This window comes from Aegilops tauschii, chromosome 1 (assembly GCF_002575655.3).
Source record: "Aegilops tauschii subsp. strangulata cultivar AL8/78 chromosome 1, Aet v6.0, whole genome shotgun sequence".
NCBI classification, from domain to species: Eukaryota; Viridiplantae; Streptophyta; class Magnoliopsida; order Poales; family Poaceae; genus Aegilops; species Aegilops tauschii.
Genome location: NC_053035.3, coordinates 472,405,093 through 472,411,542, shown reverse-complemented (window position 1 = coordinate 472,411,542; position 6,450 = coordinate 472,405,093). Strand labels below are relative to the sequence as shown.

Below are 6,450 nucleotides of genomic sequence, written 5' to 3'. Positions count from 1 at the left end.
GGTTTCAGAACAAAAAGTCGTCGCCCACTTCGGCTCAGGCCAGTGTTACGTCGACGGAGAATGTAGTTGCTTTGCTCGAATAGCTCCTCACCATAGGTACGGTACTGGGATTAGAAAAAAAATGGTGATCGGCTTCTTTAATTTTTGACGAAGTTTGCCTAGAGTTTTCTTAGGGCATCTACATTGGAGGGGCGCTTGTTTAGGCGCTTAGGAAATAAAAAATGTTAAGTAGGAAAGTAGCGCTAACGTAGGAGTCTGTTCCTCCAACGTAGCAGCCCTTGTTTGGGCGCCAACTTAATTGATTTTCCGCATAAAAATAATCTCCAACGCTTGTTAAAAAGGATCGTGCGAGAAGAAAAGGAATGAGGCGTCCGATGACAAGCTTGGCATCGACGCCAGCCTAAGCAGAAATGGCCAGGAATAACATCCTAGCGCCTGGCCTAAGAGCCCGTGTTGTAGATGCCCTTAGTAGCTTCATTAGGGCATCTTCAATGCAGGGGCGCCTGTGTGGGCGCTTATGTAAAAAATAAAACTAAATTACGATGGAGCACTGGTGTAAAAGTATGGGCTTCCAACGCAGGAGTGCTAGATTGGACGCTTATCTATATATTTTTCCTTTCGGAACCGGCCTCTCCAACGCAGGAAACAAGCATCGGTGCCCACCGATCCAACCGAACACGAACCGGTCAGCTGCACCAGTCCTCACTCAACTCACTCTGCTCTCAGCTCAGCTCACTCTGCTCCCTTCTCTCGAACTCTCCACACCCTTGACCCTCGTCAGATCCAGCGAGCCGGAGGAGAACTCCAGGCCGAACTCCCACACCCTTAGATGCCGGCCACGGCAAACGGCGGCGCGGGGGCGGAGTAGGCAGCAGCCCGCGTCTTCCTTCCCATGGAGACGAGGCCGGCGCAGCTGTCGGCGAGGCCGACGGACATGAAGAGGGCGGTGCGCGAGCGGATGAGGCAGCAGCAGCCGAGCCTTCCCACATGGAGACGAAGCCGGAGGAGCTACCGCGGCGCTGACGGACGGGAGGGGAGGGAGCCGTGGAGCAGAGGAGGCAGCAGCCGCGCCTTCCCCCATGGGAACGAGGCCGGAGGAGCTCTTGGCGATTGATGTACCAATTGCTGCGCGCGTACAATATGCGCGTTCAAGATGAACAAGCTTACCCGACATCTGAGGTAATTCCCTACCGATTGCTGTACCAATCGCTGGTAAATTGAGTTGACTGCTGCCGAGATGCACACATGTGTGTATGGTGATCTGAGTCCGTCATGTTCTTCCTGAGGGAAATTTTAATTATCGTAGGAGAATAATATGTGTTGATATACAGTTTTGACAGGTTCCAAACTGACTGATCCTGAATTCACATAGTCTAAAAAGAAATTTAGGGAGTAGAGCTTCGAATAAGAACAACAATTTCTTATATAAATCATGGCTGTTTGACTTGACAGTACATCGCATTCCACTGGGGATAGTTCCGTATGAACATCCACATCTTAAGAACTTTGAAAGGTTGAGTCTGTTGTAACCTATACAAAACCTGATACATAGCTTTGAGAGAACTTTGCACATCATTTGGAATCAGTAATGAAAAATATGTTATTCGAAATAAACCCTAGGTGAATGAGCTGAGATTACATTATGAAGAAACTAGAATATAAAATCTCGAGAAAAATAAATAGCACGCACACTAAAATAGCTCTAAATGGTACATCTAATTGTTCCCTTGACCATCTCCAAATCGACGCCATATATGCTCCACCAATTCTTTCTTCAGCCGGATGTGATGTCGTCTGTCACGAAGAGCAGCATTTCTATCCAGGAGATCGGTGAAGCCATCAATTGGTCCATGCTCTGGTTGTACTGGCGGAATTGGATTACACCCTTGGTCGTACGAATTAAAGTCGTAGCGGACCCTATATGTATCTCTCTCGTCCTCGACTATCATGTTATGTATTATGATGCATGCATACATGATTTTACTAAGTAATGATCTCTCCCAGAACCGTGCTGGGATTCGCAGAATGGCGAATCGAGCTTGTAGAACTCCGAATGCTCGTTCCACGTCTTTCCTTGCCCCCTCTTGACGTCGTGCAAAACATTTGTCCCTCTCATTCTGAGGGAGTGGAATTGTTTTGACAAACGCAGCCCATTCTGGGTATATTCCATCCACCAGATAATATCCCATATTATATTCGCTTCCACAAACTGTAAATTGAACTGCAGGAGCTCGGCCTTGTAAGACGTTGGTGAACAAAGTAGATTGATTCAACACATTGAGGTCGTTGTTTGATCCAGCAACACCAAAAAATGCATGCCATATCCACAAGTCTTGAGACGCCACCGCTTCAAGCATCATTGTGGAGACTCCGTGATCACCGCGTGTGAACTGTCCCTTCCATGCAGTGGGACAGTTTTTCCATTCCCAGTGCATACAATCAAGGCTTCCCAACATGCCCGGAAAGCCACGTGCTTCGTTTATTTGAAGTATTCGATCAATGTCTTCAGGTGTCGGTCGACGAAGGTATTGAGGTCCAAATATCTCGTTGATGCCTTCAACAAACTTTTGCAAGCACTTTAGTGTTGTGCTATTTCCAATCCGTAGATGGTCATCAATAAAATCGGCAGAGCACCCATATGCCAACATCCTCATGACTGTTGTGCACTTCTGCAAAGGTGTGAATCCGCTTCTGTTGAGCGCATCTCTTCTATGGCGAAATTCTGGCGACCAGTCTTGAAGAGCTTGAACAATGCGATGAAATAGGGGCTTCCGCATCCGATACCTGCGACGGAACTGAGCATCAGTGTACACCGGATTGGCAGAAAAGTAATCCGCCACAAGAAGTTCATTGCCCGCCTCACGATTTCTATCTAGATATCTTCTCTTTCCACCGCTGCGGCGACGTCGGCGCCCACTGCGACGGCAACGACCAGTACCAAATAATTGAGCTTCAATCTGAGAATCCATTGTGGCGGCGAAACGCTGATCAAATTCCTCGTCACTTTGCTCGGCAGTGAGATCACGGAAGATGATGCCGGTACTATCATCATCTGATGTATCAGATGTGGAGCTCGAAGATTGGGTCATTGCAGAGGAGGAATTTTTTGGGGAGCAGCTGGAGGAATTCGTTGAGTACCAGGTAAGTGGTGGTAGGTTGAAAGATAAGATCTACTATCCATTCCAACAATTCAGCAACGACCCCCTACTAAATAGAAAGGGAGACTCGTGGTCATCTGTTTTCCATTTATTTTTTACGTTTCCCACAGCCCAAACGTACAAAAAAAAATTGCCCATATGTACACAAGGTCATCATTAAGAAAAATAAAAAAAAGACAATCCAACCATGGCTAAAAAAGAGAGAGTTTTATTCCTTAGAAATAGAGTTACAAAACATTGGCTGGTACAGAACTTGTGTTATTGAATAAAAAAATCTCAAATTACATGATACATTGGTATTCTACTAGTACCAATGTATGGAACAAAGTAAACAATTTTTTTGACATAATAAAGTAAATGGAAAAGATAATTAAAGTGCTATATTAAAAATGAAAATAATATGCTAAAATTGATTTATGATTGTTTTATATTAGTTTCCTCCAAATAGTTGGTCACTGAAAAATTTTAGTGCCCGTTGGTGTTCACTCTTTTGATACTCATCCATGTGTGAGGTATCGGCCATTATGAGTTCCTTGTAGGTACTAGACATTTTGATTCTCTCTCTTGTCTTGCCAATCTCAAGCTTATCTCTGGAGAGTCGAAGGTGCACCTCTGCCATCTTTTCTTGCGACGATGCTCGTAATGCTTGTGTGTCATGGTATAATTGAACATCATCGTGTGTTAGTGTTCCAAAAGAGTTGTCATCTTCAACTTTTCCTTTCTTCTTTCCTTTCGCCAGTTTGGTTCCATCGGGGCGAGTTTCTTTTTCCATCTGGGTTTGTATTGTACCATTACCTTTGCCTTTACCCTCCTCGGAGTGCCTACTCCACTTCTGGTGGACCCTAACCTTCTCCCACCAGTACAATAGTGTGAAGTTTTGATTCTTCTCCTTCTTGTACATGGCCAAGGCTTTCTGGACAAGCTGTAAGTCGCATTGCCCACTTGCATAGGCATCTTTTAGCCTGCAGTAAACTCCATGAAAAGCTACAACTTTCCTATTAGTTTTACCCCAATGGTCCTTGCAGTTTTTACTGTTTCTCCTCCGGGTGGGCGGACTGTTTTTATTGTAGTCCTCCGTGACATTCTTCCAATACACCTCTCCCTTTTTGTTGTTTCCATCAATGGAGTCTATGGAGTTATTCAACCAAGCACTTATCTGCAACCAAAAAATTATATGCCTAAATGTTACTTCAAGAAATAGATTATAATTTTTTTAAGTAAGGAAATAATGGAATTATTCTACCAAGCGTTAATGTGCGTGAAAATTGATTATATTACTACAAGTACGTTCAAAAAATATGTCTGTAGAAGGTACTAGAAGGAAAAAAAATGTCTACTAGTTGCTCGAAGGAAAAAAATATAATGTTTTCAATATTGAACCGGTGGAATTATTTAATCAAGTGCCAATGAGTAATATGCATTCATTATATTTCTACTTGTTCCTAAAATAAAAAATGTGGAATAGATGGATTTTTCCTAATGAAGCGCTAATATTAATATGATTTTATTATCAACGGCTTAGTGATAAATAAAAATTTATTTAGACATTTTAATAAAACTACAGCCATAAAAATACTTGTTGACTACTCACCAGTCTAATGTTGTCGTCCTCGGTCCAAGCTAGACGCCGGCCTCGGGTATCTTCTGCATTGTCGTCGTCGTCGTCGTCGTCGTCGTCGTCGTCGTCGCTGTCATCGTCGCCCTGGCCATTGGTAGCATTGTGCTGCATACTCGGAGTAGAACCATAGCCATAATATCCACTTGAATCAAAATGTTGGGACATATGTGGTTGGGAAGACAAATTTACTGGATAATTAGGAGGTGGATACATCTCCGGATATTCATACTGGGAGCTAGCGGAAGCGAACAAATCGTTCTGAAACGGATTCATTAGAAAATCGTGAACAAAAACTTGTGTGAGATATGAGCAGGATAGTCTTGTGTGTGACCAGATAATTTCGAGATGTGCGTGCAACTGGAACCTGCAAGTAGGACTATATATAATGAGATAGCTTGACTGCATGCATGATTTAGTCAGCACTGCATGCACGATTTAGTTAGTCCGTATGACTGAATGAATGGTTGTAGTTAATTGATTTTTTTTCTTGCTAACTCATCGTGCTTTCAGGTTTGAAGATCGGAATTTTTCCCGTGTTGAACCAGCTTCACATTCACATGCATTTCATTTTTGGCATTTTTTTATTGTAAGTATTCAGGTCTCATGGAGAATTATTATAGATATAAACGACCTCCATATTTTATTGTAGATTATTTTTGTGCGTGAAGAGAAAGAAAACATATTTTTTTTGAACCAAGCAATATATGTTTTGTGTAGCTGCAAAAGAAAATCAGGTAAGTTAGTTGCGTATAGCTGGCTCCGTTCAGCAAAGACCAGCTGAGGTCGTTGAGCCGTTGCAGATTTGTAGCGCTCCAAGGAGCGCCCGGTGCCAGATTGGTACGGAGAAAAAGGATCGCGCAGAAAAAAAAAAGGAGAAGCGCCCGACGACAGCCTGGGCATCGATGCCAGCCCAAATCCTGGGATCGGGGGGGATTTGACCAAATCGGGAGGGAATCGAACCCTGGTGCCCATCGTAAGCGCCCCCGTTGTACATGCCCTTACGGCATTTTCAATGCGTAGGCGCTTGTTTGGGCGCTTGTAGCATTTAAGAAAAAGATTAATCAATAAGCATCGGTGGAGGAGTCTCACTTTCCAACGCAGGAGCGCCAGGTTGAGCGCTTAGATGATTTTTTTAGCGCACGTTCTAGGGCCTGACTCTCGTCAAAACAGATGCATGTGGGAAAAAAGGCTCAAGTGCCCGATGACAAGAGCGGCATCGACGCCAAGGGAATTCCTGGGACCGACCAGGAATCGAGCGAATCGGCCGGGAAAGAGAACCTGGTGCCTGGGCTAAGCGCCCGCGCTGTAGATGCCCTAATCAATTGTGTAATTAAACCCTATCCTCTTTCCCAACAAACACAAGATGTTATTATGAATCAAAAGACGAATGAAGAATGCGCACGTATGTAAGTACGGGGATGCATATATACAGTGCTAATGATCTTTTTTCTTGACCCTAACGTACTGTTACATGCTAATGACCGTGCAAACGAAAATTCGCCACGTTGATCTCGCAGCACTACCCGATGTTCCTTCTTTAGCTGTCGAAAAAGCAAACCAACTTTGGAGTCTTGAGATGAGAATCAACACCTTTTCGCTCTCAGCGATAAAAGGAAGTCGATGGGACGCAGCATTATCTCCGCAAGCAACGAGGGTACTATCCAGACCTCAACT

At 44.1% G+C, this 6,450-nt stretch overlaps 1 long non-coding RNA gene across 1 annotated transcript; it reads left to right on the top strand.

Moving 5' to 3' along the window:
* The first annotated feature begins 633 nt into the window (after positions 1 to 633).
* On the top strand, positions 634 to 5,506 carry LOC120965309 (uncharacterized). Its single transcript, XR_005758009.2, has 2 exons — positions 634 to 1,179; positions 5,287 to 5,506. It is a non-coding gene; the product is annotated as an uncharacterized lncRNA (long non-coding RNA).
* Positions 5,507 to 6,450: the final 944 nt, after the last annotated feature.